Source organism: Phalacrocorax carbo, chromosome 10 (genome assembly GCF_963921805.1).
Source record: "Phalacrocorax carbo chromosome 10, bPhaCar2.1, whole genome shotgun sequence".
Taxonomy (NCBI): domain Eukaryota; kingdom Metazoa; phylum Chordata; class Aves; order Suliformes; family Phalacrocoracidae; genus Phalacrocorax; species Phalacrocorax carbo.
In genome coordinates, this window is record NC_087522.1 from 26,511,583 (window position 1) to 26,529,766 (window position 18,184).

The following is an 18,184-nucleotide window of genomic DNA, read 5'->3' on the forward strand; positions in this document are numbered from 1 at the left end:
TGCATTCCGGGGGCCGGATCCGGTCGGGTTTTTCCGCGGCAGTGCATTCCGGGGACTGGATCCGGTCCGTTTTTTCCTTGGCAGTGCATTCCGGTGGCCTGATCCGGTCCGGTGTTTCCTCGGCAGTGCATTCCGGGGGCCGGATCCAGTCCGGTTTTCCACAGCATTGCATTCCATTGTCCATATCTGGTACGGTTTTTCCGCGGCAGTCCATTCCGAAGGCTGGATGCAATCCGGTTTTTCTGCGGCAGTGCATTCCGGGGTCCATATCTGGTCCGATTTTTCCGCGGCAGTGCATTCCGGGGGCCAGATCCGGTCCGGTTTTTCCACGGCAGTGCATTCCGTGGGCCGGATCCGGTCCGGTTTTTCCACGGCAGTCCATTCTGTATTCCGGATCTGGCCCAGGTTTTTCCACTGCAGTGCATTGCGGGGGCCGGATCCGGTCCGGTTTTTCCGCGGCAGTCCATACCGGAGGTCGGATCCTGTCCGGTTTTTCCGCAGCAGTCCATTCCGGGGGCCATATGCGGTCCGTATTTACCACAGCATTCCATTCCGTGTGCCGGATCCAGTCCGGTTTTTCCGCGGCAGTGCATTCCGGGGGCCGTATGCGGTCCGTATTTACCACAGCATTCAATTCCGTGTGCCGGATCCAGTCCGGTTTTTCCGCGGCAGTGCATACCGGGGGCCGGATCCGGTCCGGGTTTTCCGCGGCAGTCCATACCGGAGGTCGGTTCCCGTCCGGTTTTTCTGCAGCAGTCCATTCCGGGGGCCGCATGCGGTCTGTTTTTTCCACAGCATTCCATTCCACGGGCCGGATCCGGTCCGGTTTTTCCACAGCAGTCCATTCTGGGGGCCGGATGCGGTCCGTTTTTTCCACGGCAGTGCATTCCGGGGGGCCCGATCCGGTCCGGTTTTTCCGCGGCAGTGCATTTGGGGGCTGGATCCAGTCCGGGTTTTCAGCGGCAGTGCATTCCGGGGGCTGGATCCGGTCCGTTTTTTCCGCGGCAGTCCATTCCGGGGGCTGGATCTGGTTTTTCCGCGGCAGTGCATTCGGGGACTGGATCCGGTCCGGTTTTTCCGCGGCAGTGCATTCCACGAACCGGATCCGGTCCGGTTTTTCTGCGGCAGTCCTTTCTGGGGGCCGGATTTGGCCCAGGTTTTTCCGCCGCAGTGCATTCCGGGTGCTGGATCTGGTCCGGGTTTTCCGCGCCAGTCCATACCGGATGTCGGATCCCGTCCGGTTTTTCCGCGGCAGTGCATTCCGGGGGCCAGAGCTGGTCCGTTTTTCACGCGGCAGTGCATTCCGGGGGCTGCATCCGGCTTTTCTGCGGCAGTGCATTTGGGGGCTGGATCCGGTCCGGTTTTTCCGCGGCAGTGCATTCCGTGGTCCATATCTGGTCCGGTTTTTCTGCGGCAGTCCATTCCGGGGGTCCGGATCCGGTCCGTTTTTCCGCGGCAGTGCATTCCGTGGGCTGGATCTGGTTTTTCCGCGGCAGTGCATTCCGGTGTCCGGATCCGGTCCGGTTTTTGCGCGGCAGTGCATTCCGGTGGCCGGATCAGGTCCGGGATTTCCGTGCCAGTCCATACCGGAGGTCGGATCCGGTCGGGTTTTTCTGCGGCAGTCCATACCGGAGGCCGGATCCCGTCCGGTTTTTGCACGGCGGCGCATTTCGCGGGCCGGATCCGTTCCCTTTTTCTGTGGCGCTGCGTTCCGGGGGCCGGATGCGGTCCGGTGTTCCCGCGCTAGTGAGTTCCGCGGGCGAGATCCGGTCCGGATTTTTTCCACGGCCGTGCATTCCGGGGGCCGGATCCGGTCCGTTTTTTCCGCGGCAGTGCATTCCGGGGGCCGGATCTGGTCTGGGTTTTCCGCGGCAGTCCATACCGGAGGTCGGTTCCCGTCCGGTTTTTCCGTGGCAGTGCATTCCGGGGGCCGGATCCCGTCCAGTTTTTCCACTGCATTCCATTCCGAGGTCCATATCTGGACCGGTTTTTCCGCGGCAGTGCATTCCCGGAGCTGGATCCGGTCCAGTTTTTCCTTGGCAGTGCATTCCGGGGGCCGGATCCGGTCCGGTTTTGTTGCGGCATTCCATTCCGGGGTCCGGATCTGGCCCAGGTATTTCCACGGCAGTGCATTCCGGGGACCGGATGCGGTCCGGGTTTTCCGTGGCAGTCCATACCGGAGGTTGGATCCAGTCGGGTTTTTCTGCGGCAGTCCATTCCGGGGGCCGGATCAGGTCCGTTTTTTCCGCGGCAGTCCATACCTGAGGTCTGATCCCGTCCGGTTTTTGCGCGGCGGTGCATTCCGGGGGCAGGATGCAGTCCGTTTTTTCCGCGGCAGGCATTCTGGGGGCTGGATCCCGTCCGGTTTTTGCGCGGCGGTGCATTCCGGGGGCAGGATGCAGTCCGTTTTTTCCGCGGCGGCCCATTCTGGGGGCTGGATCCGGTCCGGTTTTTCTGCAGCAGTCCATTCCGGGGTCCGGATCTGGCCCAGGTTTTTCCGCGGCAGTGCATTCCAGGGGCCGGATCCGGTCCGGTTTTTCCTTGGCGGCGCATTCCGGGGGCCGGATCTGGTCCTGTTTTTGCGCGTCGGCGCATTTCGGGGGGTCGGATCCGGTCCATTTTTCCGCGGCAGTGCATTCCGGGGGCTGGATCCAGTCTGGTTTTTCCGTGGCAGTGCGTTCCCGGGGGCGGATCCGGTCCGTTTTTTCTGCAGCAGTGCATTCCGGGGGCTGGATCAGGTCCGTTTTTTCTGCGGCAGTCCATTCCGGGGGGCCGGATCGGTTCCGGTTTTTCCGCGGCAGTGCATTCCGGGGGGCGGATCCGGTCCGTTTTTTACGTGGCAGTGCATTCTGGGGGCCGGATCCGGTCCGGTTTTTCTGCGGCAGTCCTTTCCGGGGGCCGGATTTGGCCCAGGATTTTCCGCAACAGTGCATTCCGGGGCCCGATCCGGTCCGGTTTTTCTGCGGCAGTCCATACCGGAGGTCGGATCCCGTCCGGTTTTTCCGCAGCAGTCCATTCGGGGGGCCGGATGCGGTCCGGTTTTTTCCACGGCAGGCATTTTGGGGGCCGGATCCGTTCCGATTTTTTCACGGCAGTCCATTCCGGGGGCTAGATGCGGTCCGTTTTTTATGGGGCAGTGCGTTCCGGGGGCCGGATCCCGTCCATTTTTTCCACGGCAGTGCATTCCGGGGGCTGGATCCCGTCTGTTTTTTACACGGCATTCCATTCCGGGGGCTGGATCCGGTCCGTTTTTTCCGCGGCAGTCCGTTCCGGGGTCCGGATCTGGCCCAGGTTTTTCCACGGCAGTGCATTCCGGGTGCCGGATCCGGTCCGGGTTTTCCACGGCAGTGCGTTCCGGGGGCCGGATCCGGTCCGGTTTTTCCGTGGCACTCCATTCCGTGGACCACATCCAGTCCGGTTTTTCTGCGACAGTCCATTAGGGGTCCGGATCCGGTCCGTTTTTTCCGCAGCAGTGCATTCCGGTGGCCTGATCCGGTCCGGTGTTTCCTCGGCAGTGCATTCCGGGGGCCGGATCCAGTCCGGTTTTCCACAGCATTGCATTCCATTGTCCATATCCGGTCCGTTTTTTCCTTGGCAGTCCATTCCGAAGGCTGGATGCAATCCGGTTTTTCTGCGGCAGTGCATTCCGGGGTCCATATCTGGTCCGGTTTTTCCGCGGCGGTGCATTCCGGGGGCCAGATCCGGTCCGGTTTTTCCACGGCAGTGCATTCCGTGGGCCGGATCCGGTCCGGTTTTTCCACGGCAGTCCATTCTGGGTTCCGGATCTGGCCCAGGTTTTTCCACTGCAGTGCATTGCGGGGGCCGGATCCGGTCCGGTTTTTCCGCGGCAGTCCATACCGGAGGTCGGATCCTGTCCGGTTTTTCTGCAGCAGTCCATTCCGGGGGCCGTATGCGGTCCGTATTTACCACAGCATTCCATTCCGTGTGCCGGATCCAGTCCGGTTTTTCCGCGGCAGTGCATTCCGGGGGCCGGATCTGGTCTGGGTTTTCTGCGGCAGTCCATACCGGAGGTCGGATCCCGTCCCGTTTTACCGTGGCAGTCCATTCCGGAGGCCAGATCCGGTCCGGTTTTTCCGCGGCAGTGCATTCCGTGGTCCATATCCGGTCCGGTCTTTCCGCGGCAGTCCATACCGGAGGTCGGTTCCCGTCCGGTTTTTCTGCAGCAGTCCATTCCGGGGGCCGCATGCGGTCTGTTTTTTCCACAGCATTCCATTCCACGGGCCGGATCCGGTCCGGTTTTTCCACAGCAGTCCATTCTGGGGGCCGGATGCGGTCCGTTTTTTCCACGGCAGTGCATTCCGGGGGGCCCGATCCGGTCCGGTTTTTCCGCGGCAGTGCATTTGGGGGCTGGATCCAGTCCGTTTTTTCAGCGGCAGTGCATTCCGGGGGCTGGATCCGGTCCGGTTTTTCTGCGGCAGTCCATTCCGGGGGCTGGATCTGGTTTTTCCGCGGCAGTGCATTCGGGGACTGGATCCGGTCCGGTTTTTCCGCGGCAGTGCATTCCACGAACCGGATCCGGTCCGGTTTTTCTGCGGCAGTCCTTTCTGGGGGCCGGATCTGTCCCAGGTTTTTCCGTGGCAGTGCATTCCAGGGGCCGGATCCGGTCCGGTTTTTCCGCGGCAGTGCATTCCGGGGGCCGGAGCCGGTCCGTTCTTTACGCGGCAGTGCATTCCGGGGGCCGGATCCGGTCCGGTTTTTCTGTGGCATTCCATTCCGGGGTCGGATCCAGTCCGGTTTTTCCACGGCAGTCCATTCCGCGGGCCAGATCCGGTCCGGTTTTTTTTCTGCGGCAGTGCATTCCGGGGGCCGGATCCGGTCCGGTTTTTCCGCGGCAGTCCTTAACGGGGGCCGGATTTGGCCCAGGTTTTTCCGCCGCAGTGCATTCCGGGTGCTGGATCTGGTCCGGGTTTTCCGCGCCAGTCCATACCGGATGTCGGATCCCGTCCGGTTTTTCCGCGGCAGTGCATTCCGGGGGCCGGATCCGGTCCGGTTTTTCCGCGGCAGTCCATTCCAGGGGCCAGATCCGGTCCGGTTTTTCCGCGGCAGTCCATTCCGGGGGTAGGATGCGGTCCATTTTTTCCGCGACAGTCAATTCCGAGGTCCGGATCCGGTCCGGTTTTTGCGCGGCAGTCCATTCCGTGGGCAGCATGCGGTTGGGTTTTTCCGCGGCAGTCCATTCCGCGGCCCGGATCCGGTCCAGTTTTTGCGCTGCGGCGCATTCCGGGGGATCGATCCGGTCCGGTTTTTCTGCGGAAGTCCTTTCCGGGGGCCGGATCAGGTCCGTTTTTTCCGCGGCAGTCGATACTGGAGGTCGGATCCCGTCCGGTTTTTGCGCGGCATTGCATTCCGGGCGCCGGATTCAGTCCGGTTTTTCCACGGCAAGCATTCCGGGGGCCGGATCCGGTCCGCTTTTTCCGCGGTAGTCCATTTCGGGGCCTGGATCCAGTCCGGTTTTTCCATGGCAGTGCGTTCCGGGGGCCGGATCCGGTCCAGTTTTTCTGCGGCAGTGCAATCCGGGGGCCGGATCCGGTCCGGTTTTTCCGTGGCAGTCCATTCCAGGGGCCGAATCTGGTCCAGATTTTCCGTGGCAGTCCATTCCGTACGCCGGATGCAGTCCGTTTGTTCCGCGGCAGTGCATTCCGGGGTGTGGATCCGGTCCGGTTTTTCCGCGGCAGTCCATTCCGGGGGCTGGATCCAGTCCGGATTTTCCGCAGCAGTGCATTCCTCGGGCCGGATCTGGTCCGTTTTTTACACGCCAGTGCATTCCGGGGGCTGGATCCGGTTTTTGCGCGGCAGTGCATTCGGGGGCCTGATCCGGTCCGGTTTTTCAACGGCATTCCATTCCGTGGGCCGGATCCGGTACGGTTTTTCTGCGGCATCCATCCCGGGGGCCGGATCAGGTCCGGTTTTTCCGCGGCAGTCCATACCGGAGGTCGGATCCGGTCCAGTTTTTCCGCGGCAGTCCATTCCGGGGACCAGATACGGTCCGTTTCTTCCATGGCAGTGCATTCCGGGGGCCAGATCCGTACCTTTTTTTTCCGCGGCAGTGCATTCCGGGTGCCGGATGCGGTCTGGTTTTTCCGCGGCAGTGCATTCCGGGTGCCGGATGCGGTCTGGTTTTTCCGCGGCAGTGCATTCCGGGGGCCGGATCCGGTCCGGTTTTTCCGCGGCAGTGCATTCCATGGTCCATATCCGGTCCGGTTTTTCTGCAGCAGTGCATTCCGGGGGCCGGAGCCGCTCCGGTTTTTGCGCGGCGGCGCATTCCGCGGGCTCGATCCGATCCGTTTTTCCATGACATTCCACTCCGGGGGCCGGATGCGGTCGGGTTTTTCCATGGCAGTGCATTCCGGGGGCTGGATGCAATCCGGTTTTTCTGCGGCAGTGCATTCCTTGGCCAGATCCGGTCCGTTTTTTTGCGCGGGGGCCCGTTCCGCGGGCCGGATCCGGTCCGTTTTTTCCACGGCAATCCATTCCGGGGCTAGATCCGGTCCGTTTTTTCGGTGGCAGTCCATTCCACGGGCTGGATCCGGTCCGGTTTTTCCTTGGCGGCGCATTCCGCGGGCCGGATCCGGTCCTGTTTTTGCTCGGCGGCGCATTCCGGGGGCCTGACCCGGTCCATTTTTCCTCAGCGGTGCATTCCGGGGGCCGGATGCAGTCCGTTTTTTCCGCGGCAGTGCGTTCTGCTGCGCGGATCCAGTCCGGTTTTTCCGGGGCAGTGCATTCCGGGGGCCGGATCCGGTCTGGTTTTTCCGCGGCAGTGCATTCCGGGGTCCGGATCCGGTCCGGTTTTTCCACGGCGGTGCATTCCGGGGGCCGGATGCGGTCCGTTTTTTCCGCGGCAGTGCATACCGGGTGCCGGATCCGGTCCGTTTTTTCCGCGGCAGTGCATTCTGGGAGCCGGATCCGTTCCGTTTTTTACGCGGCAGTGCATTCCGGGGGCCGGATCCGGTCCGGTTTTTCCGCGGCGGTGCATTCCGGGGGCCGGATGCGGTCCGTTTTTTCCGCGGCAGTCCATACCGCGAGCCGGATCCGGTGCGGTTTTTCCACGGCAGTCCTTTCCGGGGGCCGGATCTGGCCCAGGTTTTTCCACGGTAGTCCATTCCGGGGGTGGATCCGGTCCGGTTTTTCCGCGGCAGTCCATACCGGTGGTCGGATCCCGTCCGGTTTTTCTGCGGCAGTCCATTCCGGGGTCCAGATCCGGTTAGGTTTTAGCGCAGCGGCCCGTTGCGCGGGCCGGATCCGGTCCGGTTTTTGCGCGGTGGCCCATTCCATAGGCCTGATCCGGTTCGGTTTTTGCGCGGCGGCCCGGATACGGTTCGGATTTTGCGCGGCAGTCCGTTCCGCGGGACGGATCTGGTCCGGTTTTTGCGCGGCGGCCTGTTCCGCGGGCCGCATCCGGTCCGGTTTTTGCGCGGCGGTCTGGATCCGGTCCGGATTTTTCGCGGCAGTCCATTCCCGCGACTGGATCCGGTCTGGGCTTTCCACGGCAGTGCGTTCCGGGTGCCGAATGCGGTCCGTTTCTTCCGCGGCAGTCCATTCCGCGGCCGGATCTGGTCCGAAATTTCCGCGGCAGTGCATTCCGGGGGCAGGATGCGGTCCGTTTTTTCCGCGGCAGTCCATGACGGGGCAGGATTCCGGTCCGTTTTTTCCGCGGCAGTGCATTCCGGGGGCTGGATGCAATCCGATTTTTCCACGGCAGTGCATTCCGTGGGCCGGATCTGGTCCGGTTTTTACGCGGCATTCCATACCGTACGTCGGATCAGGTCCGGGTTTTCCGCAGCAGTCCATTCCAGGGGCCGGTCCGGTCCGGTTTTTTCGCGGCAGTCCGTTACGGGGGCTGTATCCGGTCGGGTTTTTTCCACGGCAGTGCTTTGCGGGGGCCGGATGTGGTTCGTTTTTTCCGCGGCAGTGCATACCGTGTGCCGGATCCGGTCCGGTTTTTCCGCGGAGGCGCATTCCACGGGCCCGATCCGTTCCGGTTTTAACGCGGCGGCCCGTTCCGCGGGTCGCATCCGGTTCGGTTTTAACGCGGCGGCCTGTTCCGCGGGCCGGATCCGGTCCGGATTTTGCGTGGCGGCCTGTTCTGCTGGCCGGATCCGGTCCAGTTTTTGCGCGGCGGCCCGGCTCCGGTTCGGTTTTAGCGCGGCGGCCCGTTCCGCGGCCAGATCCGGTCCGGTTTTTGCACGGCGGTCCGTTCCGCGGGCCGGATCCGGTCCGGTTTTTGCGCGGCGGCCCGGATCCTGTCCGGTTTTTGCGCGGCGGCCCGTTCCGCGGGTTGCATCTGGTCCAGTTTTTTTCGCGGCGGCCCGTTCTGCGGGCCGCATCCGATCCGGTTTTTGCGCGGCGGCCTGTTCCGCGGGTCGCATCTGGTCCGATTTTTGCGCGGCGGGCCGGATCCGGTTCGCTTTTTGCGCGGGGGCCCGTTCCGCGGGCCGGATACGGTCCGGTTTTTGCGCGGCGCCCCGTTCTGTGGGCCGCATCCGGTCCGGTTTTTGCGCGGCAGCACGGATCCGGTCCGGATTTTGCGCAGCGACCCGTTCCGCGGGCCGGATCCGGTTCGGTTTTTGTGCGGCGGCCCGGGTCCGGTCCGGTTTTAGCGCGGCGGACTGTTCCGCGGGCCGCATCCGGTTCGGTTTTTGCGCGGCGGCCCGTTCCGCGGGCCGCATCCGGTCCCGTTTTTGCGCGGCGGTCGGGGTCCGGTCCGGTTTTAGCGCGGCGGCCCGTTCCGCGAGTTGCATCCGGTTCGGTTTTTACACGGCGGCCTGTTCCGCGGGCCGGATCCGGTACGGTTTTTGCGCGGCGGCCCGTTCCGCTGGCCGCATCCGGTCCGGGTTTTGCACGGCGGCCCGTTCCGCGGGCTGGATCTGGTCCAGTTTTTGCGTGGCGGCCTGGCTCCAGTTTGGTGTTTGCGCGGCGGGCTGTTCCGCGGCCCGGACCTGGTCCGGTTTTTGCGCGGCAGCCCATTCCACGGGCCGGATCCGGTCCGGATTTTGCGCGGCGGCCCGTTCCGCGGGCCGCATCTGGTCCGGATTTTGCGCGGCGGGCCGTTCCGCGGGCCGCATCTGGTCCGGATTTTGTGCAGCGGCCCGTTCCGCGGGCCGGATCCTGTCCGGTTTTTGCGCGGCGGCCCGTTCCTCGGGACGGATCCGGTCCAGTTTTTGCGCGGCGGCCCGGATCCGGTCCGGTTTTTGCGCGGTGGTCCAGATCCGGTCCGGTTTTTGCGCGGTGGCCCGTTCCGCGGGCTGCATCCGGTCCGGTTTTTGCGCAGCGGGACGGATCTGGTCCGGTTTTTGCGCGGCGGTCTGGATCCGGTCCGGTTTTTGCGCGGCGGCCGGTTCCGCGGGCTGCATCCGGTCCGGTTTTTGCGCGGCAGTCCATTCCGGGGGGCGGATCCGGTCCGGTTTTTGCGCGGCAGTGCATTCCGGCGGCTGGATCCGGTCCGTTTTTCTCGCGGCAGTCCATTCCGTGGTCAGGATGCGGTCCGGTTTTTCCACAGCATTCCATTCCGTGGTCCATATCCAGTCCGCTTTTTCCGCAGCAGTGCATTCCGGGAGCTGGATGCAATCTGGTTTTTCCGCGGCAGTGCATACCGGCGGTCGGATCCGGTCCACTTTTTCCACGGCATGCCATTCCGGGGCCGGATCTGGTCCGGTTTCTCTGCGGCAGTCCTTTCCGGGGGCCGGATCCAGCCCAGGTTTTTCCGCGGCAGTGCATTCCGGGTGCCGGATCTGGTCCGGGTTTTCCGCGGCAGTCCATACCGGAGGTCGGATCCCGTCCCGTTTTACCGTGGCAGTCCATTCCGGAGGCCAGATCCGGTCCGGTTTTTCCACGGCAGTGCATTCCGGGGGCCGGATCTGGTCTGGGTTTTCTGCGGCAGTCCATACCGGAGGTCGGATCCCGTCCCGTTTTACCGTGGCAGTCCATTCCGGAGGCCAGATCCGGTCCGGTTTTTCCGCGGCAGTGCATTCCGGGGGGCGGATCCGGTCCGTTTTTTACGTGGCAGTGCATTCTGGGGGCCGGATCCGGTCCGGTTTTTCTGCGGCAGTCCTTTCCGGGGGCCGGATTTGGCCCAGGATTTTCCGCAACAGTGCATTCCGGGGCCCGATCCGGTCCGGTTTTTCTGCGGCAGTCCATACCGGAGGTCGGATCCCGTCCGGTTTTTCCGCAGCAGTCCTTTCCGTGGTTAGGATGAGGTTGTGTTTCTCCGCGGCCGTGCATTCCGTTGGCCTGATCCTGTTCGGTTTTTCCACGGCAGTGCATTCCGTGGGCCGGATCCGGTCCATTTCTTCCGCGGCGTCCTATTCCGGGGACCAGATCCGGTCCATTTCTTCCAAGGTGGCCCATTGCGGGGGCTGGTTTCGGTCCATTTCTTCCGCGGTGGCCCATTCCGTGGGCTGGATCTGGTCTGGTTTTTCCTTGGCAGTGCATTCAGGGGCTGGATCCGGTCCGGTTTTTCTGCGGCAGTCCATTCCGGGGGTCGGATCTGGCCCAGGTTTTTCCGCGGCAGTGCATTCCGGGGTCTGGATCCAGTCCGGGTTTTCCTTAGCAGTCCATACCGGAGGTCGGATCCCGTCCGGTTTTTCTGCGGCAGTGCATTCCGGGGGCCGGATCAGGTCCGGTTTTTCCGCGGCAGTCCATACCGGAGGTCGCACCCGTCCGGTTTTTGCGCGGCGGCGCATTCCGCAGGCCGGATGCAGTCCGTTTTTTCCGGTGCAGACAATCGGGGGACCAGATCCGGTCCGGTTTTTCCGCGGCAGTCCATTCCGGGGGCTGTATCTGGTCCGGGTTTTCCATGGCAGTGCATTCCGGGGGCCGGATCCTGTCTGGTTTTTCCGTGGCAGTCTATTCCGGGGACTAGATCCAGTCCGTTTTTTCCGCGGCAGTGCATTCCGGGGGCTGGATCCGGTCCGCTTTTTCTGCGGCAGTGCATTTGGGGGCCGGATCCGGTCCGTTTTTTCCGCGGCAGTCCATTCCGGGGTCCGGATCCGGTCCGGTTTTTCTGCGGCAGCCATTTCCGGGGGCTGGATCCGGTTTTTCCGCGGCAGTGCATTCGGGGGCTGGATCCGGTCCGGTTTTTCCGTGGCAGTGCATTCCGGGGGCCGGATCCGGTCCGGTTTTTCTGCGGCAGTCCTTTCCGGGGGCCGGATCTGGCCCAGGATTTGCGCGGCACTGCATTCAGGGGCTGGATCCGGTCCGGTTTTTCCGTGGCAGTGCATTCCGGGGTCCGGATCCGGTCCGTTTTTTCCGCGGCAGTGCATTCCGTTGGCCTGATCCCGTCCGGTTTTTCCGCGGCATTCCATTCCGGGGGCCGGATCCGGTCCGTTTTTTCCGCGGCAGTCCATTTTTGGGTCCGGATCCTGTCCGGTTTTTCCGCGGCAGTCCATTCCAGGGGCCAGATCCGGTCCGGTTTTTCCGCGGCAGTCCATTCCGGGGGTAGGATGCGGTCCATTTTTTCCGCGACAGTCAATTCCGAGGTCCGGATCCGGTCCGGTTTTTGCGCGGCAGTCCATTCCGTGGGCAGCATGCGGTTGGGTTTTTCCGCGGCAGTCCATTCCGCGGCCCGGATCCGGTCCAGTTTTTGCGCTGCGGCGCATTCCGGGGGCTCGATCCGGTCCGGTTTTTCTGCGGAAGTCCTTTCCGGGGGCCGGATCAGGTCCGTTTTTTCCGCGGCAGTCGATACTGGAGGTCGGATCCCGTCCGGTTTTTGCGCGGCATTGCATTCCGGGCGCCGGATTCAGTCCGGTTTTTCCACGGCAAGCATTCCGGGGGCCGGATCCGGTCCGCTTTTTCCGCGGTAGTCCATTTCGGGGCCTGGATCCAGTCCGGTTTTTCCATGGCAGTGCGTTCCGGGGGCCGGATCCGGTCCAGTTTTTCTGCGGCAGTGCAATCCGGGGGCCGGATCCGGTCCGGTTTTTCCGTGGCAGTCCATTCCAGGGGCCGAATCTGGTCCAGATTTTCCGTGGCAGTCCATTCCGTACGCCGGATGCAGTCCGTTTGTTCCGCGGCAGTGCATTCCGGGGTGTGGATCCGGTCCGGTTTTTCCGCGGCAGTCCATTCCGGGGGCTGGATCCGGTCCGGATTTTCCGCGGCAGTGCATTCCTCGGGCCGGATCTGGTCCGTTTTTTACACGCCAGTGCATTCGGGGGCTGGATCCGGTTTTTGCGCGGCAGTGCATTCGGGGGCCTGATCCGGTCCGGTTTTTCAACGGCATTCCATTCCGTGGGCCGGATCCGGTACGGTTTTTCTGCGGCATCCTTCCCGGGGGCCGGATCAGGTCCGGTTTTTCCGCGGCAGTCCATACCGGAGGTCGGATCCGGTCCAGTTTTTCCGTGGCAGTCCATTCCGGGGACCAGATACGGTCCGTTTCTTCCATGGCAGTGCATTCCGGGGGCCAGATGCGTACCTGTTTTTCCGCGGCAGTGCATTCCGTGTGCCGGATGCGGTCTGGTTTTTCCGCGGCAGTGCATTCTGGGTGCCGGATGCGGTCTGGTTTTTCCGCGGCAGTGCATTCCGGGGGCCGGATCCGGTCCGGTTTTTCCGCGGCAGTGCATTCCATAGTCCATATCCGGTCCGGTTTTTCCGCAGCAGTGCATTCCGGGGGCCGGAGCCGCTCCGGTTTTTGCGCGGCGGCGCATTCCGCGGGCTCGATCCGATCCGTTTTTCCATGACATTCCACTCCGGGGGCCGGATGCGGTCGGGTTTTTCCATGGCAGTGCATTCCGGGGGCTGGATGCAATCCGGTTTTTCTGCGGCAGTGCATTCCTTGGCCAGATCCGGTCCGTTTTTTTGCGCGGGGGCCCGTTCCGCGGGCCGGATCCGGTCCGTTTTTTCCACGGCAATCCATTCCGGGGCTAGATCCGGTCCGTTTTTTCGGTGGCAGTCCATTCCGCGGGCCGGATCCGGTCCTGTTTTTGCTCGGCGGCGCATTCCGGGGGCCTGACCCGGTCCATTTTTCCTCAGCGGTGCATTCCGGGGGCCGGATGCAGTCCGTTTTTTCCGCGGCAGTGCGTTCTGCTGCGCGGATCCAGTCCGGTTTTTCCGGGGCAGTGCATTCCGGGGGCCGGATCCGGTCTGGTTTTTCCGGGGCAGTGCATTCCGGGGTCCGGATCCGGTCCGGTTTTTCCACGGCGGTGCATTCCGGGGGCCGGATGCGGTCCGTTTTTTCCGCGGCAGTGCATACCGGGTGCCGGATCCGGTCCGTTTCTTCCGTGGCAGTGCATTCCGGGGGGCCAGATCCGGTCCAGTTTTTCCGCGACAGTCCATTCCGGGGTCCGGATCTCGTCCGGGTTTTCCACGGCACTCCATTCCGGGGGCAGGATGCGGTTGGGGTTTTCCGCGGCGGTACATTCCGGGTGCCGTTTCCGGTCCGTTTTTTCCGCGGTAGTGCAGTCCGCGAGTCGCTGCCGGTCCGTTATGCCGCGGCAGTGAATTCTGGGGGCCGGATCTGGTCCGGTTTTTCCGCAGCAGTGCATTCCGGGGGCGGATCCAGTCCATTTTTTCCGCGGCATTGCATTCCGGGGGCTGGATGCAATCCGGTTTTTCCGTAGCATTGCATTCCGCGGGCTGGATCCAGTCCGTTTTTTCAACGGCAATGCATTCTGGGGGTCGGATCCGGTCCATTTTTTCCGCGGCCGTCCATTCCGGGGGGCCAGATCCGGTCTGTTTTTCCGCGGCAGTGCATTCGGGGGCCGCATCCGGTCCGGTTTTTCCGCGGCGGCGCATTCCGCGGGCCGGATAGGTCCGGTTTTGTCACGGCAATGCATTCCGGGGGCCGGATCCGGTCCGGTTTTTCCACGGGATTCCATTCCGGGGGCCGGATCCGGTCCAATTTTCTAGGCAGTGCATTCTGGGGGCCGGATGTGGTCGGGTTTTTCCGTGGCTGTGCATTCCGGGGGCCAGATCCGGTCCGGTTTTCCCTCGGCGCTGCATTCCACGGGCCGGATCCGGTCCAGTTCTTCCGCGGCAGTGCATTCCGTGGGCCGGATCCGGTCCGGTTTTTCCACGGCAGTGCGTTCTGGGGGCCGGATGTGGTCCGTATTTTCCGCGGCAGTTCATTCTGGGGTCTGGAGCCGGTCCGTTTTTTACACAGCAGTGCATTCGGGGGCGGATCTGGTCCGGTTTTTCTGCGGCAGTCCATTCCGGGGTCCAGATCCGGTTAGGTTTTAGCGCAGCGGCCCGTTGCGCGGGCCGGATCCGGTCCGGTTTTTGCGCGGTGGCCCATTCCATAGGCCTGATCCGGTTCGGTTTTTGCGCGGCGGCCCGGATACGGTTCGGATTTTGCGCGGCAGTCCGTTCCGCGGGACGGATCTGGTCCGGTTTTTGCGCGGCGGCCTGTTCCGCGGGCCGCATCCGGTCCGGTTTTTGCGCGGCGGGCCGGATCCGGTCCGGATTTTTCGCGGCAGTCCATTCCCGCGACTGGATCCGGTCTGGGCTTTCCACGGCAGTGCGTTCCGGGTGCCGAATGCGGTCCGTTTCTTCCACGGCAGTCCATTCTGGGGCCGGATCTGGTCCGAAATTTCCGCGGCAGTGCATTCCGGGGGCAGGATGCGGTCCGTTTTTTTCGCGGCAGTCCATGACGGGGCAGGATTCCGGTCCGTTTTTTCCGCGGCAGTGCATTCCGGGGGCTGGATGCAATCCGATTTTTCCACGGCAGTGCATTCCGTGGGCCGGATCTGGTCCGGTTTTTACGCGGCATTCCATACCGTACGTCGGATCAGGTCCGGGTTTTCCGCAGCAGTCCATTCCAGGGGCCGGTCCGGTCCGGTTTTTTCGCGGCAGTCCGTTACGGGGGCTGTATCCGGTCGGGTTTTTTCCACGGCAGTGCTTTGCGGGGGCCGGATGTGGTTCGTTTTTTCCGCGGCAGTGCATACCGTGTGCCGGATCCGGTCCGGTTTTTCCACGGAGGCGCATTCCCCGGGCCCGATCCGTTCCGGTTTTAACGCGGCGGCCCGTTCCGCGGGCCGCATCCGGTTCGGTTTTAACGCGGCGGCCTGTTCCGCGTGCCGGATCCGGTCCGGATTTTGCGTGGCGGCCTGTTCTGCTGGCCGGATCCGGTCCAGTTTTTGCGCGGCGGCCCGGCTCCGGTTCGGTTTTAGCGCGGCGGCCCGTTCCGCGGCCAGATCCGGTCCGGTTTTTGCACGGCGGTCCGTTCCGCGGGCCGTATCCGGTCCGGTTTTTGCGCGGCGGCCCGGATCCTGTCCGGTTTTTGCGCGGCGGCCTGTTCCGCGGGTCGCATCTGGTCCGATTTTTGCGCGGCGGGCCGGATCCGGTTCGTTTTTTGCGCGGGGGCCCGTTCCGCGGGCCGGATACGGTCCGGTTTTTGCGCGGCGCCCCGTTCCGTGGGCCGCATCCAGTCCGGTTTTTGCGCGGCAGCACGGATCCGGTCCGGTTTTTGCGCAGCGACCCGTTCCGCGGGCCGGATCCGGTTCGGTTTTTGCGCGGCGGCCCGTTCCGCGGGCCGCATCCGGTCCAGTTTTTGCGCGGCGGGCCGGATCCGGTTCGGTTTTTGCGCGGCGGGCCAGATCCGGTTAGGTTTTAGCGCGGCGTCCCATTCCATAGGCCGGATCCGGTCCGGTTTTTGCGCGGAGGCCCGTTCCACGGGTCGCATCCTGTCCGGTTTTTGCGCGGCGGCCCGTTCCACTGGCCGCAACCGGTGCGGTTTGTGCACGGCGGTCCGTTCCGCGGGCCGCATGCGGTCCAGTTTTTGCGCGGCAGCCCGGATCCGGTTCGATTTTGGCTCGGCGGCCCGTTCCGCGGGCTGGATCTGGTCCAGTTTTTGCGTGGCGGCCCGGCTCCGGTTTGGTTTTTGCGTGGCGGGCCGTTCCGCGGCCCGGACCTGGTCCGGATTTTGCGCGGCAGCCCGTTCCGCGGGCCGCATCCGATCCAGTTTTTGCGCGGCGGCCCATTCCACGGGCCGGATCCGGTCCGGATTTTGCGCGGCGGCCCGTTCCGCGGGCCGCATCTGGTCCGGATTTTGCGCGGCGGGCCGTTCCGCGGGCCGCATCTGGTCCGGATTTTTTGCAGCGGCCCGTTCCGCGGGCCGGATCCTGTCCGGTTTTTGCGCGGCGGCCCGTTCCTCGGGCCGGATCCGGTCCGGTTTTTGCGCGGCGGCCCGTTCCTCGGGACGGATCCGGTCCAGTTTTTGCGCGGCGGCCCGGATCCGGTCCGGTTTTTGCGCGGTGGTCCAGATCCGGTCCGGTTTTTGCGCGGTGGCCCGTTCCGCGGGCTGCATCCGGTCCGGTTTTTGCGCAGCGGGACGGATCTGGTCCGGTTTTTGCGCGGCGGTCTGGATCCGGTCCGGTTTTTGCGCGGCGGCCGGTTCCGCGGGCTGCATCCGGTCCGGTTTTTGCGCGGCAGTCCATTCCGGGGGGCGGATCCGGTCCGGTTTTTGCGCGGCAGTGCATTCCGGCGGCTGGATCCGGTCCGTTTTTCTCGCGGCAGTCCATTCCGTGGTCAGGATGCGGTCCGGTTTTTCCACAGCATTCCATTCCGTGGTCCATATCCAGTCCGCTTTTTCCGCAGCAGTGCATTCCGGGAGCTGGATGCAATCTGGTTTTTCCGCGGCAGTGCATACCGGCGGTCGGATCCGGTCCACTTTTTCCACGGCATGCCATTCCGGGGCCGGATCTGGTCCGGTTTCTCTGCGGCAGTCCTTTCCGGGGGCCGGATCCAGCCCAGGTTTTTCCGCGGCAGTGCATTCCGGGTGCCGGATCTGGTCCGGGTTTTCCGCGGCAGTCCATACCGGAGGTCGGATCCCGTCCCGTTTTACCGTGGCAGTCCATTCCGGAGGCCAGATCCGGTCCGGTTTTTCCACGGCAGTGCATTCCGGGGGCCGGATCTGGTCTGGGTTTTCTGCGGCAGTCCATACCGGAGGTCGGATCCCGTCCCGTTTTACCGTGGCAGTCCATTCCGGAGGCCAGATCCGGTCCGGTTTTTCCGCGGCAGTGCATTCCGGGGTCCGGATCCGGTCCGTTTTTTACGTGGCAGTGCATTCTGGGGGCCGGATCCGGTCCGGTTTTTCTGCGGCAGTCCTTTCCGGGGGCCGGATTTGGCCCAGGATTTTCCGCAACAGTGCATTCCGGGGCCCGATCCGGTCCGGTTTTTCTGCGGCAGTCCATACCGGAGGTCGGATCCCGTCCGGTTTTTCCGCAGCAGTCCTTTCCGTGGTTAGGATGAGGTTGTGTTTCTCCGCGGCCGTGCATTCCGTTGGCCTGATCCTGTTCGGTTTTTCCACGGCAGTGCATTCCGTGGGCCGGATCCGGTCCATTTCTTCCGCGGCGTCCTATTCCGGGGACCAGATCCGGTCCATTTCTTCCAAGGTGGCCCATTGCGGGGGCTGGTTTCGGTCCATTTCTTCCGCGGTGGCCCATTCCGTGGGCTGGATCTGGTCTGGTTTTTCCTTGGCAGTGCATTCAGGGGCTGGATCCGGTCCGGTTTTTCTGCGGCAGTCCATTCCGGGGGTCGGATCTGGCCCAGGTTTTTCCGCGGCAGTGCATTCCGGGGTCTGGATCCAGTCCGGGTTTTCCTTAGCAGTCCATACCGGAGGTCGGATCCCGTCCGGTTTTTCTGCGGCAGTGCATTCCGGGGGCCGGATCAGGTCCGGTTTTTCCGCGGCAGTCCATACCGGAGGTCGCACCCGTCCGGTTTTTGCGCGGCGGCGCATTCCGCAGGCCGGATGCAGTCCGTTTTTTCCGGTGCAGACAATCGGGGGACCAGATCCGGTCCGGTTTTTCCGCGGCAGTCCATTCCGGGGGCTGTATCTGGTCCGGGTTTTCCATGGCAGTGCATTCCGGGGGCCGGATCCTGTCTGGTTTTTCCGTGGCAGTCTATTCCGGGGACTAGATCCAGTCCGTTTTTTCCGCGGCAGTGCATTCCGGGGGCTGGATCCGGTCCGCTTTTTCCGCGGCAGTGCATTTGGGGGCCGGATCCGGTCCGTTTTTTCCGCGGCAGTCCATTCCGGGGTCCGGATCCGGTCCGGTTTTTCTGCGGCAGCCATTTCTGGGGGCTGGATCCGGTTTTTCCGCGGCAGTGCATTCGGGGGCTGGATCCGGTCCGGTTTTTCCGTGGCAGTGCATTCCGGGGGCCGGATCCGGTCCGGTTTTTCTGCGGCAGTCCTTTCCGGGGGCCGGATCTGGCCCAGGATTTGCGCGGCACTGCATTCAGG